General features: G+C 43.8%; 1 protein-coding gene across 7 annotated transcripts in view; it reads left to right on the top strand.

Annotated features, from left to right (window-relative positions):
• NAV1 (neuron navigator 1) overlaps positions 1 to 20,106 on the top strand; it is a 1,017,084-nt gene that overhangs the window by 664,240 nt on the left and 332,738 nt on the right. The gene's annotated exons all lie outside the window — the stretch shown is intronic.

The following is a 20,106-nucleotide window of genomic DNA, read 5'->3' as shown; positions in this document are numbered from 1 at the left end:
TTACCTGTGTACAACAGTACATTATACTACAGCTGCCACTCTGCATCCTTTCATTCTTTCCTCCCTCACGGAGAGCCAGAATATGGAGTTAGAAGATTTTACAAGAAGCGGTTGATTTCTGTCTTAGTGTTTTAAATTTCTCTTTAAAATGCCACCAAAGAGTGAGAAATAGGCAATCAGTTTCTGAGAACATCTCCCAACATCCACCTATTTGAGATTAGTTTCACCTTGAGACACAAAATCAATTACTAGAAAAACATCTTGGCTATTGTATTGATAGCACAAGCCAGGCCACATATGATAGGAATATATAAAAAGACATAGTGCAAGGCCATATACATCTTACACACTTAGATTGTCAGTGAGACAACTTCAATGTTTCCAAAGATTATTGAGTCCAATAGATCAGATGTATTCTGTAAAGTACTCAACACTTCATTTGAGATGAAGAACCCAATATTCTATCTCTTAGAATGCAATGAGAAACTCGTCACTGTACCAGATACGGCTTAAAATGGTGGGACTCCAGCCTTTCCTGATGAGAGGGACAATCACGGGTAGGAATCTTTGTGTAACATTTTTGCAGTACGTCCAGCATGTGGCTAAGATATGCAGCTTCCGCTGTGCCTTATATTTTGAGATATTGCCAACTGACTGATGGCTTTTTCTCCGTGATTGAGTAAGCCTATAGAAATTCTGCTTTTGAGATGATGGATGGGGTATCCTAAGTGAACCATCTGTTGGAAGCAGCAGACCCAGAGGGAAAGATATTGGTTTTGAGGATATATATGAATCCGAGAAAGTAAATTATAATCAAATGGAAGTATAAATAACTTAACCCTAGATATCAATATGAAAGTATCTCTAAATTCACTTAAAAATAGTAGGCAAATTAAGTCTTTGTTACTTTATTAAATATCACATAAACTGTCTTTAAAGTTTGTAACATTTGTTAAAAGGTTTTCTGTTGCATAGACTGTAGGATTGTAATTCACAATCTTAATTACTTTTTGGCAAGAGCAAATTGACATTTCACAGAGCAATCAAAACTTCTTCAGCCAGCATTCCTTTTTACACTGCTCATGACCTCACAGATGATATCCCTGGTTGAATCCCCGATCGATTCTTTGACATATGACCTCAACAGTAACATCATTGTCGCACTGTGCTTGGTATATGGAACAACTGGCATGACATGTGGTCAGATCTTATTTGTAAAGCTGACAGGCCATCACAAGACGTGGCTTAAGACAATCATGCCTGTCCTTGCTGTACTCCATGCCGCAGATCATGAGGCCATGGCATGTGGCCAGACACTGTGTAGCGTTTTTTTTATTTTACGGAGTTTTATATAGCGTGAACTTGACCAGAATCGGGTATCAGAGCGCTTTACATAGCACCAGTTGCATTACATGAGGACACATACATTTTTGGTAGGCACGGGGAGATTAATTGAATTGCCCAGAATCACAGGATGTTCAGCGTCATTGCCGAGACTCAAACCCAGTTCCTCAGATTCGAGGTCGACCACCTTAGCCATTAGGCCAACTCCTCTCTTTAAAGTATATGGGCTTTGTTTATGCCCTGTTGATACTAAATGCAGCGTGCAAACATACCTTGCATGCAGCCAGGCTTGCAGGTACCTGGGCCATAGAGGGCAAGGCCTGTGCTGTCAATATCGTGGTGACTTTTTTAATGATGGCATCAGTAATATCATTTATGATGTCATGTATGAGTGCATGGGGAAATTTTGGCTGCAAAGCTTACTGTACTAGTGAATTTTAGGGTTTTTGAGGTTTTTGTTGGTAGATAGAGTAACTTCATCTGTGTTTTATCTGGAAATGTGCCTTAATAAAATAATTTAGTGAAGGGTAGTATATGATCATAGTGGAGATTATGTTGTATGTTTTAATGATCGTCTTAACCACTGCCTGCAGAGCATTGCCTGCTGTCATTCCCTGTAGTCAGTGCCAGGGAAATTATGTGACAAAGGAGGACAAAGCTCTGCTGCTATAGTGCTTTGACAAAATTATGCTGTAGAAAAAGGCAAATTATACAGCACAATGTGGCACATTATGTAGCAGTACTATGTATTTATGTTGTCATTTTAACATACATAAGTCCTTTGTGGATAAAGCTTAGTTCTGAAAAGTTTGCTCTTCCTATCCCTTGACCCAAGTAAGCCTCCAGCAAAGAGCGAATCTAAAATACTTTACTGACAGCAGTCGCACTCCATCAAATCACTGCCCGGTGGAGGATCTTGAGCCGAATCTTACTCGCAATGGAGGAACTCGATATGTAAATGTCAGAGAATTGAAAATAAAATTGCTAAAACAAGCCACAGCACACATCCCTGAAGGTCATGTGTAGCTAATGGAAGGAGCATTCATTCACACCATCAAACTAAAGCACCTCGAAGAAAGCCTCCCTGACACCGCTTTCTCTTTCTCAGATCCATATTTCGATATAGGACCAACCGTTCAACTGGCTGTTTATATTCTGTTAAACTCCTAGATAAAATATATAATCCATCTTCTCCATCCCTGATGCCCTCCTGTGTGCTGATTTTACATGTATGTCTGTTTTAATCAAGATGATGAGTGAACTTAAAGTATAAGACCAGCCTAACCTTGAATATTGTAATAAACGGTGTAAAGGTGCCCTGATGACCTTTTGCACAGGGTCTACTACTTCACAGTACAACGTGCTACTATTTTTAGGAGGTTTTAATCTGATGAACTAGGAACATTTTTTGTTGAAATCTCCACAATAGGCAGCAGATGGTGGATTATGTGACAAGTGCAGTAAATTCAAAACACTGGGACCGCAGAATCTCATAATTTCAATTACTGTACATCTGGATACTAAACAACGATCATGGCTTCTTGGGCCATTCCCTGTGTATGTGTGCTACTGATGCATGCATACAGGTACCTACAGGGCACTTGCAGGAACCAGGCCTACTATGTATTGATGTTTGTCTTGACCTGCAGTGCATACTTCCTTCAGTAACTGCAGCGGGAATAATGTGTGATTTGTTGTAAAGGATATAAACAGTGGTTTAAGTGGGATGTAAAAAGTGGGTGGGAGTTCTTTCAAATGGTGTGGCCTATGTCAATATGGGTGTGGCTTACACATGTTAACTCTTTCTCTGATTTTCATAGTGTACTACCTGATTGGTATTTTGGTTCATCTCCTGTGATTTGTTATTGCACCCAGATATATAGCACAACTGACATACACTTCAAACCAGCAAGGGCTATTGGCTTTGTCAATGGTTGTTAACTGTTTAACCCCTTGGCCGCGGCGGTAATTCCGCCGCTGGGGGGGGGGGGGGGATCGCGCGGCACCATCATGTTTGTGACGGAACCACGCCGTCACGGGCGGGCTGTGCTTATGACAGCGTGGTTCTGTCACGCCCACTCACTAATTCGCACGCACAGGCAGGAAATCCGTACCGCCTGGGCGGAGCAGCCGAGGCATGACGGAACCACACCGTCATTAGCACACGCCACCCGCTGCTCGCGACTGCGTGGTTCTAACACCAGCATGGAATGGGTTAAGATAAATGAGTAATACCAATGATTTTGTTGTAAATAATTATTGAAAATGTTAAGTCTCACAAAATTCAAAACGTAAACATTCCGGAGTACTGTGGATGAGGTAGTGATCTTCAGTGTCTCAATCACTCCTATTATGTTCACTTTGTTACATATTTGCCCTTTTTCTCTCCACATCTCTTCATAAGCTACACCATATCTTTCCTCTTCAGCATCCTCCTTTAACTCGCTCCTGAATGCACTTCCTCCCATCTTAACTTCATCACCCCAAATAAATACCCCACTCACCTGTAAGCACTGCATTTGTTTTGTTTTTCACTTTCGCTTTAACAATATTTTGACAACTGTGTACCTCCTTCACTCACATTTGCACACAATCACAACTGCAACTGAAATATGTGTCCATTGCTTTGTGTGCTCTGCAGAGAGGCCAGGGATTGGCTGAGCATGTAGCCTCCACTACAGAGCTTTAAATTGTGCACCGTTATAAATAACTGGAGGTGACTCCGTTCAGTAATAGGATGCACAGAAAAATATACAGAAGCATAACATCCTGAAAATGACTAGCACTCTTAGGGAATGCAAGATTAAGTGAAACATGAAAAATATAAACAGGAACTAAGTCACTAATGTGAATCACACTAGCATTTTTTCACTCATTGTTCAGTGTTTTTACCAGTAGAGTTAAGGACTTGAATATTTAGGCCTAATGGGGACCCATTTCAGTGTCTGCTCTTAATTGAAAAAGGGTCTATGATCTAATGGAATCAGCCCACTTCGAGCCCTTGATATAAAGAAAATATATAGAATGTTTTTAAATGTCTAACATTGCTAAATTGTTTTGTAATTATAGGAAAAGAAATGATATGAGAACCCATACTTGTTGTGTCTGGGCTCTCTTTGGAGGGATCTGTTCTTTTCATCCACCCACTAGGTTATGTAAGACTGCAGCTGCACCTGAAAAAAAGTTCAGCATGAGAAGTAAAAAATATATAGTTTTTCTTTTGCTATAGAATTATTTACTAGCTCAGCAACTCTTACCAGATGTCTGAGTCTTTGAGGATTTTCCCTTGCAACATTTTATTTTATAGGCATTTGAAATAGTTTGGTTTTGAAAGGTGATAGCTCTCATTCGTTCTCTTTTTCTCTCACTTTCTCCCCTCTTTCCATTCGCTTTTTCTCATTTTGTCTTAACTTCTCTCCTGCTCAGTCTGTTCCCCCTCTCTGTCACACCCTTCGCTCCCAAAGAGAGGTTTTTCCTGTTTTTATTTTATACAGTGTCTTTCTTGCCTCTTTCCTCCTTGTTTCTTTCAGTAGCAAAGCAGAGGGTCCGTGGACTGTATGCTACCATGCAGAGGCGCAACTAGAGCCAAATTTCAGGGGGGGGGGGAGGGTCGGCTAAGAAAAAATTTCGGGGGGGGGGTGGGGGACTGAACCTTTAATCAGTAGGCAGAGTGGAGCTGCAGGGGCTCTTAGAAGGGGTGATACAACTTCAAGGCCTAATTACATTCAAATGGTCTTTTAAAGACCTGTGAAACGTTCGGGTGCAGCTCTGTTTGTGCCCGGGATCTGTCTATTCCCGGGCTGCCACACACGAGGGGGGGGGGGGAGGCTGAAGCCCGGTGAGTTCAATGGGTGTTGCGCGCCTGCTACCATGATTAGGTTACACTGCTAACACCGGGCCATAGCGCCAATGCACCTGCTGCACTAATTGTAGTCAAACGCTCGTATTTCTTTCTTCCTTCTTCCTTCTGATTGCGTTCTCGTTTGCCCTCTCCACTTTCTCTCTCTACATGCATTAGTTCAATAATACTGGTAGAAAATTGCTTTGTTTTAAATAAATTATTCTAGTTTTCAGGAACTTAGACATTCTGGAACTTGACATCAAAGTTTAAGATCTTTATAAATTACTGTATTTATACATGTAGAAGGGCACTACACTTCGCTAAAAAAAATGCTTTGTTGCTTACATTAGTATATCATTTGAAAACTCTCCAAGTTCACTGACAAAATATGCATTGGGACACCTTTCAGTTTAAGCTAAGAATGTAAAATCTCTGAACCATTTACATTGTGGTAACCACTCGACCCATAACATAATCATTTAAAAAATGTAATGGCAACTAATGGGCTCATTATGTTGAAGGTGGTGACCATATGTGGGCAATCTTTCGTTTTTTTAAATTTTGGCTTAAACTTTAAGTTTATTATATTTCGCTAAATTTACATATATGCAGTTGAACAGTGTAATGTGCTATTTGATACTATTGCTAAGTGTGGGGATGGGCCTTGACTTAACCTTAAGTGGGTCATAATAGGAAGGATTAGAGGCAGCATCCAGAGCTGCTGACTCTGGAGCTGGGGATGCGGGTTCGAGTCTCGGCATCGGCGCAACATCCTGTGATTTTGAGCAAACCACTGAATCTTGACCTGGACAGTGCCTGGATACTCTCATGGGCGACAAGCCAGGCTAAATAAATCTACAAACTAATGCCCCTTCCCTTCCTCAACAACGGCAATAAGTGTGTTATATTCTGCACATTTACCAAAATGGTTTATAACACAGCAATTTTGTGTGTATTTGTTTAACCAAAACTATGTAACCAGTGTTACCTCAAATTATTTTTATGTTTGTGCAGCAGTGGCCTGCTTGTGTGCGCACATTTATTGTTTGTGTGCACAATTGAATGGTACTAGCAAAAATGGTACTGCTTTCTTGCGCTGAGTGGAAGAAAAAGTGTCTTCCTAGCCCAGCAATTTAAGAATTACGCACCTCAGTACACCTGATTAGAGCACGGCACAACACGATGTAAATATGCAGTGCGGTGTTGTGGATCAGATGCCTGTTTTGCCAAGCTGAAGCTAGTCCTTCTTCTTCTCATGTTTTGGCTTCTAGTATAGGTGGAATCGTTTCTCTCTTGCATCATGGCTTGTGCAACAGGGAGCCACCACTCCTCAACACTGCCACTCTAGTACCGTGCCGAAACCCATTCCTAGACTAATGTCACTCTGCAAACCAGGGTGCCTTAAAATATAGCACCGCTGTCTGCAGCAAGCTTGGGATCCTCTATGAAGCAAGGCAAACAGAGATTAGTGGGAAGAAGGAAAGGGAAGAATGCAGATTTAAAGCACATCTGCCAACTATGCCACTGTTTGGGGCCACTCACAAGAGAAAATGTGTACATGATAGGGAATCATACATGTATTTGTGAAACGTGTTCATCCAAGAGCTTGTTGTTGGTGCTATATTACAGATGCGTGTTTCCCAAGTCAATGGTAACTACCCTTCTCACTTTATTTCCGCTAGGAGCCTAACTACTTCTTGGGTTCCCTTTTGCTTCTATTCATCAATTTTTGTCTTAATAAGGTCTTAAGAGCAACTGTTTTATGTAGAGGTGGGCGAGCTACTGAAAGCTCAAGCTAGGGTTGAGGCTAAAGCCTGGCTCAGCTCAAGTTCCTACTGGGCCCTCTAGCCTGTAATGAGCCAGGCTTTCATGTGGCTTCTGCAGGCCTCCCTCTCTCCCTATACCCAGGATGTGGTATTGTGGCCAGAGCTGCTGACTTTGGAACTGGGGATCCCGGTTTGAGTCTCCGTGCTGGCTCAGTATCCCTTGATTCTGGGTAAGTCACTTAATTTCCCAGTTTCTTATAAACAATGAATATAAACTGCTGCTCATATAAAGGACTCCCATATATTTAGTTCTAGTTCGCGCTGTATAAGAACTGCAGAAAAAATTCCCAAAGAGGTAAAAACAAAGCCTTAACATAATAGAGACAAACGGATACCAATTTATTGGCTGGTTTTTACAAAGTGAACCAGAAAACTTTTACAAATTACGGCTTCCCCTTGTGTGACCTTAGGCAAAAAATGTATTTTACCCAATCTTTTTTTTTTTCTTCATTATTACATATGCAAACACTTTCAAAATGTGAGTTCAGTCTACCAGTTGTACAGAAATCTGTTCTCTTTGATTTAATAGACTGTTTCTCTGTAATAATCTTACCCACTTAGGGCCCAATTCTGATACGGTTAGGAAATCTTCCCGATCTAATCGGTTTGGAAATGGTTTCCGACCGACTCGGATCGGGAGAGTCCAAACGACCGAGTATGATTCATCCGGATGCTTCCAGATATGATTTGGTTGGACTCCCATTGACTTCTATGGGAGCCTATGTTCCTAAGCGCATCGTAATCTGGCCCTCGGTCGCGAAGACATGTTCCCGATCCGATTTGGAAGGAGAAAATGCTGTTAGGAGGCCTTCCTAACCGCATCATAATTGTGCTATAGGTGGGAATGCTTTCCTAACCGCATCAGAATCGGGCCCATAGAGGGGTTAAAAGACAACTTCATTGCCTCAGTTCAATAATGGTTCATGTTTGAAAACTATCCATTGTAATTTGTACTTCTCAGTGCATTGCTATAATGTGACTATTATGTCAAAGGTTCCACATGTTGCAGAAGTACACGTTTTTGAATGTTGATGAGGCTTTATTACATTTTACATGATGTTTTTATTTTGTAGGAGTTTCATAGCAAAAAATGTCAAGCCTGGGCTCCTGCACAGGCTCCATGGTCCTAGCCAGACTCTTGGCTCGGTTCTGCTCACCCTTTAAATCTGTTGGCTCGCCCATTGTACTTTCATGTGATTTGTTTTCACAAAGTGCTTTTAGTAACCCCTGCAGTGCTCCTGACAGTCACAGAGAGAAACTGTAATTATTAAGAATACTGTTGTGGAGAAATCACATATGTGAGTAAAAGGAGAGGAGTGCAGCTTTCAAATTGTATATAGAGAAGAATAAGTTGGCCCATTAACCCCTTGCGCGCTAGCGGTTTTCCCGCTGTGTGCTGTGTTTTTCGAAAACCCGCGTTACATGACGAGCTCAGCTCGTCATCAGCATACGAGCGCCGTAGCTGATGACGAGCTGAGCTCGAAGGGGTTAATTTACACGTCATTTAGTATCTTCCACCTAGAAGCGTAAAGCGTGTCTGAGATGCAGATTATTTTATGAGTGTTATATTAAGCGGGGCTCTCTTTTCTGTCTCTGCATTTCTCGACCTCCCCAAATAAGTTGGCTTGAACAGAACACTGTTTTCTTGGAAACTCTGGGGCTTTTATTGTTAACGTCTTAAATCACGAGCATTGCAATATAGTTTTACAAAAACAGCTTGTTTATTTGCCATGCTTTTGTTATATTAAATGCAGTTCCCGCACAACCGTTCCTCCTTTTCACGATTGTAAAGTGTGCAAAACTCGTGGGCTGCGGACGCAGTTTCAAAAATAGTTAATCTAAGAACTGTGGTGGGGCGGGTGAATCGCACCTTAGACAATCAAAGTCAGAAGGGAGGAGGAAACATATAAAGGGTCCCTCTGTGCTGTCATTAGCAGCTCATTGAGAGCTCTTCTCTGTCAGCAGGAGATCTGTTTGTTTTGCGCGCTCCTTAAGGCTCCCTGCGTGGTGAAAAATCACCTGTGCACGGCCACCCAGGCACACAGCTTAGAGGTAACATACAGCCAGATACATCATTGTCCCGTTTTGCTAGTCCTTAATAGCGATTATTAAAGAATCGCTATTAAGGACTTGTAAAACGGGATTCATGTAGGAATCACAGAATAAATTGCGATACCTACAGCTTCCTTATAAGGAATAACTCCCCATTCATTACTATGGGCCTTGGCCCATAGTAATGAATGGGGAGTTATTCCTTATTTGCGATTAGCAACTTGCTAATCGCAAATAAGGATGCGATTTCAAGGGTGGCAGGGGTGTCCAAAGGACACCCTGGAGCACCCCTGAAATGAAAATGTAAACAGATGTTAAGCACACACATGTCCAAAGGACATGCGTGTGTGTAACATACAACTTAGAAAAATGCACTAAAGTGCATTTTTCTAAGTTTTCGCTATTTACCACGAAGTCAGACTTCGCGGTAAATAGCGGCCAGAAATTGCGAATTCGCAAATAAAAAATGGTTAAATAATTGCATTTAAGGAATCTCAAATAGAGATTTCTTAAATGCAATTCCTCGCAATTTAGCGATTTTGCTATTAGCGATTATTGCATTTGGGATGATGAATCCCAAATGCAAAAATTGCGCTCGCGAAGGGCCAGATTCTCAGAATCTGGCCCTTTGCAAGCGCAATTTTCAATGATGAATCTGGCTGATAGTATGCAACCAAAACTGGCATTCAGGCATGCAGTGAGATGAAGCCATATTGAAGAGCCTTTGACTATTAAGAGTTTTTCCCTATGTAAAGTGATTGTTACATGCAATCTGTGAGACAGTAAACGGTGTTTTTCTAATATCAATGTTGCTATTCTCTAGTAACAAACTCGAATTTGACCTTTGCACTTCAGTAATAAATACCTGCATATGTGTTTATTGGCACAGTTGCTTTAAATACCATGTTTTGCTGGGCAACATTTATTTCCCATGTCATAAATATATAGGTTATGGGGTCCGATTCTGTGAGACTTTTTAGACAAATGTCATTAATCTAAAGAAAGAACAAAACACTAATTTAGGCAAAATCACTTGTTTACATTACCCTTGATTTTGTAAGGCTGATTTCCAATAAAGCACCTGTTAAAACTCTACCACTTTGTTATCTGCTCATGCTCTCTACTATCCTGTGATTAGTACAGTGGTGGAAGTGCCCATAATTTTTTTATATAAGAAAAACAGTGCCCTGTTTTTTGTGTGAAAAGGCAGCCTACCTGGGTTGGTTAACTATGCATTACACTTCAGCTCAAACATTTCAAATGTCAGAGAGTCTCCTGTGCTGTGAAACCAAAAAGGGGAAGAAAGCTCAACAAGAAACAAGCCTTCTTGCCAGGGTGCCTGCTGTCTGAAAGAAATGCAAATGTGCGCTAATTGTAAATGGGCAAATTTAAAGGGACCTTTGGAGCCGTTATTGGCCTTAATTGGTGGAATCCCTTGAAGCTTCCTGATGACAGAGAGGTAGTATTTTCGAGTTACATTGTAAGGGAGCTACTTGCTAAGCTGTGAAGTGCTTGCTTTTAATACAGAGTAATAAAAAAGAATTGAACTATTTACGTATTGCTAAAATCAATATTTTGGAAGCATATTTTTATTTTAATCCTGTGTGCGCATTTTGTAGCTTTCAATTCAATACTGCGTGTAATGCAAGTTTAAAATAATGACTTCATAGCACTAAAAATATACAAGTCCATATTCTCCACTGCACCATAGAGGTTTCATAGTTTGCGTTGGTGCATTTCTCACTGATTAAATTGTATTTGTTTTTCTTAAAGCTGTATTATTTTGTAAGTAATTAGTTGATACCTGAAGGGGAAAGACTTAAAAATATTAAAGTATATTTTTTTGCTACGCCTTTGACCACACCCCCATGCTCACTGATCCCACCTGCATTGCTCGCAGCATCTCAGTTCCCATGCTTTTTTAATGCACTTGGACAGCTGGATTAGTGGTGTAAACACTCAGGCTTGAATAGTGGGTACAATTGCAGCTGACATTTAACCCTCTACCTCCTATTAAGTAAAACATCAAGAAATCCATAATACCTTAACTTCAGTTGGAGGCCAAATATGTAATCCTATCTCCCACTGCCCCAACACTCTCCCCGCCCTCGACAGTCTCAAAGACTTTGAAAATAGCTCGATATGTGTGATATACTTTGAAGCTCTTATAAGGTGCCTCCATCTGATTGGCTTGTGTGGCTCCGCAGTGTAACCTGCCACATGCCTGATCAGTGCCCCCTGCGTGCTTTGCTCGCCTATGCATCTGTGTTGTACCTCTCACGTGTCACTTTCACCTTTGACTCCGGCAGTGAACTGTGGCGGAGGTTGCACAAGGGTAGGCCACGGTAGACTGGTGCCTCTGAAAGCACTAGAGGTGCAGGGCCCAGTGAGTTTTTTTTTTGTTAACTTTGTATTTATGAAATGCTAATAAAAAAGTATAACACATTTCTATAAAATGTTTCAATAAAGAGATATTGATGAAATCAATTATAAATAGAAAAACAAATTCATCACAATGGAAATAATATCATATAAGGGAGCAGTTGAAATTTGTAACGTATTTGTAAGTGGAGGAGTGTGGCTCAATGGTTAGAGCGGCAGACCCTGATGCAGAGTTCTGGCCCGGGACCAGGGTTCAATTCCCGCCTCGGCGGATCTTGTGCTCAATTTCCTCGAACCTGACAATTCTCGCCTCTGTGCCTATTCTAATCATGGGCCCCACGCTGCAACTCTGGGCAATAGCTTGCTTAACCTCCACACCGGCCCCAACAGCGCTTGGATGCCTGGCTTCACTCTGGGGGTGCCCAGGATTGGACACTTCACAGGGAAAGCCAGGAAGGGTTCCACAGCGGTATGAGTAATAGCGCCAGGAAACCGCTTGATGGCAGTGCGCTCTACAAATACCTTGACATTTACATTTACATTTACATTACAGCAAGATAGAATTAATACAATTGGCGTAAAGTATTAAATATTGACTGTATAATAAAGTATTAAGCCAACAAGTAGTAAGCCAATAAATTATTAGTGAGTATAAAACCATAGGATATTGAAGTATTGAAGTGCTAAAACATATATTTACACCTTTTGTTAAAGAAAATCCACTGAATTATTAAAAGCTAACGCTCTGCCAGAAGATCCGGAACACAAGTATATTTAATGTGAATATAACAGATATATTTATTACTTGAATAAAATACATTGAAAATATCAATCTATGAGTTACTAGGAGATAATGACCTAGGTAATATAATAAAAGAAATGTAAGAGAAATGAAAAGGTTGAATTAACAATTCATTGAAACAACCAAAGTGAATTTGGTGGTGGTAGAAGTTGAGATATCTTGTACGTGTAAGAAAGGGGACCACACTTGTAAAAACATTTCAATTTGATCTTGAATATTCTATATAATTCTCTCGTGTGAGGCAGTTTGAACCATTGATGCTAACCAGTTCTCCTGAGATGGAGGGGAAGGGGATTTCCATTGCCTTAATATGCAGATCTTAGCAGTAGCATTAATGCGGTATGAACAAGGCGACATTGCAGCTTGGAGAGGGAAGGAGATTCTATTAAATCATGAAGCTAAATAATTGCTGACGAAAGTGGTAAATGTAAAGGAACAGTGTTATGTAGATCCTGACCTATATAAGACCAATAGGTTTTAACCATGGGACAGCTACATAAAATGTGGACTGTGTCACATCCAGGGGCATTACTTCTCCAACAATTAGTATGTGATAGTAGGCCTGCTTTGTACAATTTTACAGGTGACCAATGCCAATCATTCAGAATTTTAAATAAACCAAATTTTAAGCGAGCCTCCCGGGCACCTTTAGGCCCAGTCAGTCTTAATGCCGGGCAGTTTCTTCAGACAGCTGGGAGAGAGTCCGTAGAATGACACCTGATTGGACATTTACGGATAATGGCGTTGATAGTTTTTGGTCAGACCTGTGCCTCTTGGAGGTTTATAGACTTTCTGCAGTCAATCGAGAGTTAAGTTAGTGTTACTAGACGCCTGGACGGGCTGGAGCACCAATACTCACATGTGACACCAATGTACAAAGTAAATCACATAAACTGGCACTGCTGGAAGAACAGAGTATTTGGGATGCAGTTCAGTCACAGACGCAGCCAGGCTGTTCAGACTGGGTTGAAATCCGCAGAATGCCATGGTAATGAATGAGAAATGCTGGCAGAGTATAGGTCCAGTCAGTCACCAATGGGACTGCTGCTTTTCAAGGCCTAGGAGGACTGGCCTTAAAATCCTAGTGCTTGAAATTTAAAATATAAAAGTGTAGGTACTTTCTTTCCCAGAATACTTTTCTGCTACTGAGAGGTACTGGTACTTCCTCGTTAAAAGTATTGGAAGTCTACTGAGAAATGCAGGTACTGTCTATTTAAGAATAAGGAAGTGCAGCTACTCCTTCCTTGACAGTACCTGCCTATTTCTCTCACATTTTTACTCTAAAGCTGAGCGAGAGTTTAAGGTTTTTTTACGCCTGTGGAGTTGCTGTCTTTGGGATCTGCTAGTGCTGTTGAAAGGTCACTTACATTATTTCTGATTCTTGTTGAAGGTGCTTTGAGCCTGTCGTATATCCCATCAGTGCTTCACAAAGTGCAGTAGGGCTGGGGCCAAGTCATTCACACGCCACAGGAACAAAAAACCTACCTGAATCCTGCTGCATCGATGGTCTTCAGGCTCCACTGCGGCCAATCCAGACGCTGCTTTCATTCTGAGAGCAGTGTTGGGATTGGCTTGAGCACCTTTGGTTTACGATTTGAAGGTGACTGGGAGCTTGTGCCTTCTGTCACCCACCCAGCAACGCAGCTTGAGTTTGAGACCGCTTCAATGCACATGACTGTTTGGCCATCCTGAGACAGCCGGCCAAACCGCCATGCGCACTGGCAACAGTGTACCTACCACTCCCTTCGTGCCTGTTATCCCCGTGCCCCCCTCCCCCCACACACACTCCACCGTTTGGAGAAAAATAAAGCGATAATAAACATGCTTTCATATCATCTTAATCTTCAAGTTTTGCAGCTGCCATTGCGGAGGAGCCGCAGCTGCAAGTATTGCCCAGTCAAAATGTCGCCCAGCAATGACTTTTCAAATGCATTACACTGTCCCCCTTGCCCTCGTTTTATTCGCGCGCCTCTGGCCCCCGTCCTCTGCTCCACCCCCGGTCCACGTGCAGCAATGTTTGACCTCGTAAAGCAGATCTTCGAACCAGGCTTGATTTTAATTGTGTATCTTGCAATTCACAGGCAACAGCCAATGAAGCTCTTGTTCCACACATATAATGGCGTGTATGTGGGCCTCCGGTTCAGATTCCATCAGGATCATCTCGGTCAGTCGTCTTTTTGAGGCCAAGTGAACCATTGAGTTGGGTAATAGTAGGACGTTTTGTTTAGTTGCGCTAGAGATTCAGTAGAAAGTAGGAGCACATGCTTTTTAAAATAAAAAAAAATGCTATTTTATCATTAAATGTTGACTTTAAGGCATTGCTATCTTCCCCTTTGCAAACGATTCGAGTTTGCAATATCTAGTGCTGAAATTGTCTTTTTGGTTTCACAACAGTGACATCTAGTGGCTTGAATGCGGGGGCATTGATATCAACTAACGCTCACTGACCTGCATATTTGTCCATGGCACGCCATGAGCGTGAGGTTTAGCCACGCCGACCCTTGTTGTTTTATTTTGGTCTATTTACCCGGTGAAGTTCATGCTTTCTTCGCGCTGTTGAATTAAAAACAGGACTGGCTAAGTCACCCCATGAAGTGAGGCCAGTGGACTCCTATACGAATAGAAGCCAGCAGAGCGTGCTGGGAGTGACGCAATGCCAGTCGCCTCTGTGTATACGGTACAACATCCTGTGCTAAATATGGGGAGAGTTGAAGTACACGCTCGCGTGCTTGCTGAATAAAATCATTTATATTTTGAGTATTTTAAATGTGTTTCTTTCCAGATAAAATGCCTCGCCTCCAAATGCCCATGAAATTATTCAAGTGAAGGGCAGCATACGCAGCATACGCAGCAGACTAATTCGATTGGATGAACAACGGGATTGTCACTCAAACTCGGTCTGTGAAGGGTCGGTACCATGTTAGGTGACTCTTCCCAGCAGACCTGCTAGGGTGCCTCTCACTTCCACCCAGCCTATGTTTTGTTTTTGGAGTTTTGGCGATCACCCAGACAAACGAGTATGTTGTGTTTGTGGGTGGGGCTCCCCTCAATCTGGAAAGGCCAGGGTCGGAATAGGATCGCAATGGATTCGGGCACTCCTAAAAAGTGGCCCGCATTCCTGGATTGCGCCATTTCATGAAACACCATTTGGTTTGTCTCATTGGACCCATTTTTCGAGACATGTTAAGTAAATTAAGTATTTTATAGTTCATAGAGTTAGTACAGTAGTGTCACGTCGTCTCGCCTGACCTCACTTTAGGACAGGACAGGCGAGCAGGAAGAGGGAACAGGAAGTGGGAAACAGGAAAGGGAATTAGCCTGTAAGCCAGTGCGAGGCTGGCAGGGAATAAAGCAACACGTTAATACATAGCCTCCGACTCGGTGTATTTATTCATGTGGGTGACCACGACAATGGCGACGAGGGTGGGATGTTATTAAAACCCACCAACAGCAACGTCACCCAGCCAGCCCAGTGGGCCTGGGCGCCATCCTGGCCCAATATTGTGAAGACTCGGATCAACGCCATATCATTTCGTATGCAAGCCGCAGCCTCACAGACACCGAAAAAGCCTACTCCCAACCGGAGAAAGAAAACCTGGCTGTGGTGTGGGCGTGCGAACACTTCCACCTGTTCGTCTACAGCAAGCACTTCACGATCATCACGGACCATCAGGCCCTCATCACCATCTTCGGAAATCCTAACGCAAAGATGCCACCGTGCATCGAACTGTGGGGCCTGCGCCTGCAAGACTACATTTTCACAATCATCCACAAACCCGGCAAAGCTGAAAACCCAGCTGATTTCATGTCGCGCCATCCCCTGGCCGGAGCTCAGACTGCACTATCTGTGGCTGACGAGTACCTACACTTTGTCGTTGATGCGGCCTGTCCACCCACAGTCCCCATTGATGCGATTCAGGAAGCATCCACGCTTGACCCACTCATACAAGCTGTCATGGCTCGCATCCGCACAAACTCCTGGAGGGATGTGAAACACTCACCGCAAGACTCTGACCACTTGCGCCAAGACCTTGCCGCGTTCCAACGAGTGCGTGACGAACTTTCCATCAGTGACAACGGCCTTCTCTTGCGAGGGGGGAGGATTGTGATTCCACTCAACCTGCGTCAAGGAGTCATCAACTTGGCACATGAGGGCCACAGAGGCATCAACGCAACCAAGAAAGCCTTGAGAGACGTGTGTGGTTCCCCACACTTGATCACATGGTAGAAACAACCCTGAAAGACTGTATGACTTGCCAGGTGGTCAGTCGGGAAGAGCCCCCAGCACCGTTACAAATGTCAGACCTACCGGAAGGAGTATGGCAGCAGATAGCAGTTGATTTCTTCGGACCACTGCAATCGGGACAATACATCATTGTCATCATGGATGAATACTCACGATTCCCCTTTGCACATCTAATACCATCCACTCGAGCAACGACAGTAATCCCGGTGCTGGATGAAATCTTCGCGGCATGGGGCATTCCTTTGCGCGTAAAAACAGACAATGGACCGCCATTCAACGGACATGAATTTACAACTTTTGCAACCCATCTCAATTTCAAACATAAGAAAATCACCCCATTATGGCCACAGGCAAATGGCATGGTGGAACGATTTATGGGAACACTCAAAAAGGCGATCCAACAGACCGAACTGACTCACAGGGATGTTCAACAGACACTAAACGAAGTGCTATGAGCATACCGAAACACACCACACAGCACCACCAACCAGTGCCCAGCCACTGTGATGCTAGGAAGGACACCTCGAACCCGACTACCTATGGTGGACTCCACACCTCAACAACGACATGTCACCGTTGATCACAACACACTAGTTGAGATAGACCACAGAAAGAAACACAGAATGAAGACATACGCGGATCAGCGTAGGCATGCCAAAGACACCAACATCCAAGAAGGAGACTGGGTAATTGTCCGAAGTGATCGGCGTGCCAAGGCAGACAAACGTTATCTCGACATTCCCTTCCAAGTCATCAAAAAGAAAGGAACCATGATCACGGCCAAGGCAGACCACAAACAGATAACAAGGAATATCTCACATTTCAAAAAATGCAATCGGAACACCCGGCGAGAAACATCGTCGAGTCAAACCTCAAGTGAATCTCACAACCAAAGTGACAGCAGTGACCAAAGTCCTCACAGTCCGGCACGGACAATGGAAGCCACAAGCCACCAGAGTCAAACGTCAAAGCGAGAGAAACGTCCCCAAAGTCTCATCAGGAAACCTCGACGACTGGTTGAAGAAATGTAGTAGAAGCAAGACTCTGTGAAGAAATGTAGTAGAAGCAAGACTCTGTGAAACAGGGGAGATGTCACGTCGTCTCGCCTGACCTCACTTTAGGACAGGACAGGCGAGCAGGAAGAGGGAACAGGAAGTGGGAAACAGGAAAGGGAATTAGCCTGTAAGCCAGTGCGAGGCTGGCAGGGAATAAAGCAACACGTTAATACATAGCCTCCGACTCGGTGTATTTATTCATGTGGGTGACCACGACAAGTAGCATTGTTGAAAAGTAGACCCTGCATTTTGGACAGGTGAAGGCGCTGAGATGAAATGGCCCAAGGGCCCCAACCACCTGTTCTAGGTGCGTTCACAAGGCCTCTGTCGTTAGTAAACCTCGCTTCCCTCAGTTGGTGTGCGGTAGCTGCCATATTTGCTCTCTAAACACTGGGATTTTAGCTAGGGAACTCCCTGTAGGGGCTAGTGATCACTTCTTTTCACCATAGAGCACCATTTTAACTGCTCTGTTAATCATGGTAATTCTTTTGGCAGTAGAGCCTATGGTTCGACAATCCAAACCCTCATTTTGTTGGGTGACGTCTCACTTTAATTGCTAGCAGCTCTGAAGCCTTCACGCCTCGTTCCCGGCTCCCACTGGAGAGTTCGGGGACACAAGGTGCCTCCTCTGCTGCTGCGCTAGTATGCAGAGTCTCGGCTCACACGAGACTGCGCTTGATCACACTGTACACTTCCATGTATAGAATGCTAGCAGGCCCGGTGCCATCTTGCATCACCGCAGACTTGCCAACCCTATCTATTTATGGAGTAGGTTCTTGCTGGTCAGCGATGCTACCGATTTAACCCCCTCTCCGATGGCATACTTTAGGGCTGCCTCCCTCGGCACACTGTCCAATCGGTCTATGCGAGCCGGCTGGGTGTTCGTTGCTGCAGCTTTAATCGCTGTGAAGTGGAGGCTGGCGAGAGCTGTGCGGACCTTGACCGACCAGCCTTTTGTGTTATGCGCATCATTTCTTTTTATTATTGTATTTTATTTTACTTCATGTATGCCTAATTATTAAGAAAGCAAACACAAGGAGATGTTTTCAGTCCAGGGAGGACCTTGCCTGGCCGTTCCGGCTGGACTGTTCCCATTGGGAGCAGGGCCAAGACTGATTTTAATACTGCTGGGTCCAAACTGGAATGGCATGGGTGCAAAACAAGGATGGATTTAGGCCCAGTTCACTGTACTGGGGTGAATGTATGACATTGTTCTTTATTCTGTTCATCAGTTGTTCTTTTTGTAATTATTAACATGGCAGTGCATCTAAGTTTAGCATTGTTTGTATTTGTAAGTAGGGCACAAGTCCCAAAAAAGAAGTGGGGGGGGGGCTGACGTCACAACCGGAAGTGACGTCATGAAAGGTGGCTTGCACCATCAGACTCGTTGTCTCCCCTCGCTCACCCCTTAGATGCAACTGCATCAGTGTCATCCGGTTCTAGATCTTTCCCTGGAGCCTTGCTGGTCTGGAGGAGAGACGGACGCTTCACCTGGGGCTGTGCTATGGTGTTTCAACTTGTAATGAATTCAACTTGAAGTCTAAGGATTCCTGGATCATACTTTACATTTTGGCCAAAAAGCTTTGGCAGACTGCTGGCCATCCTTTCTCTCAGAGTCTATCCCGGGCCGCCGGGGGGCGGGGCCGCTAGCTGCGCCTCTGGAACGCATCGTTTCACGCGGGGGAGCGCGCCCCTTTAGACAGGCCCTACAATAAATCCCCGCCGGGTCGAGCCGAGGGAAGCCTGCAGTGCTGATCTGTAATAACTGTCTCAGTGAAGCTGTGAGAGGCCTGCGAGACAGAGCGGCACTCCAAAATGAGATAAGTGATTTGTTTACTGCCGTAATGGGCTTAAAGAGATGGTAATAATTAGTGGCGCAGGGCAGGAAGGGGGAGTGGGCAGCTCCTGGCCAGAAGCCACCAGGTACAAGTGAAAGCCCCTCTAATACCAGGATTCCTGCTCCCCTAGAGCAGCACAGTGACAAGGGTAGGGAACGCCAGAAGGCGACAGCCAACAGCCAACATTGGTAGGTTGGCATTGTATGTGGATCTGTTAATCCACTTGGACGAGCGGGTGCCCTTTTTTGGGTGCCCAGCATCCGCCATCGGCAAAGTCTATCTCTCAGCATTGCGCATGCGCTTACGAGCCAGTGACTGCTCTGGGCGCTGAGCAGATGTTTATCGTTTGAGGTTTTTTTGTATTGGAAATAACACAAGTGTACGCTTGAAGTGGCACACTTGTATGAGCATTCTTGTGGTATGTTTTAAGTCTCTGTGTTTACATCATGTTTGAAATTGTTAGTTAAAGGTCTCTCTCCGTGTCCACACTGTCACTTCCAGGTTCATCCCAATAAACCCTTTATGTAAGTCAGTGGCATAGCAAAGGTGCCATGGACCCCACACAAGTGGGGAAGTGTGGCTCAGGGGTTAGAGGCGGCAGACCCGGAAGCAGTGGGGAAGTGTGGCTCAGGGGTTAGAGGCGGCAGACCCGGAAGCTGAGATCGGCCCTGGACCAGGGTTCAATTCCCAGCCTCGGCGGGTCTTGGGCTAAAAATTCCA

This window comes from Lissotriton vulgaris, chromosome 5 (genome assembly GCF_964263255.1).
Source record: "Lissotriton vulgaris chromosome 5, aLisVul1.2, whole genome shotgun sequence".
In the NCBI taxonomy this organism is placed as follows: Eukaryota; Metazoa; Chordata; class Amphibia; order Caudata; family Salamandridae; genus Lissotriton; species Lissotriton vulgaris.
This window is presented reverse-complemented; position numbering and strand designations above follow the sequence as displayed.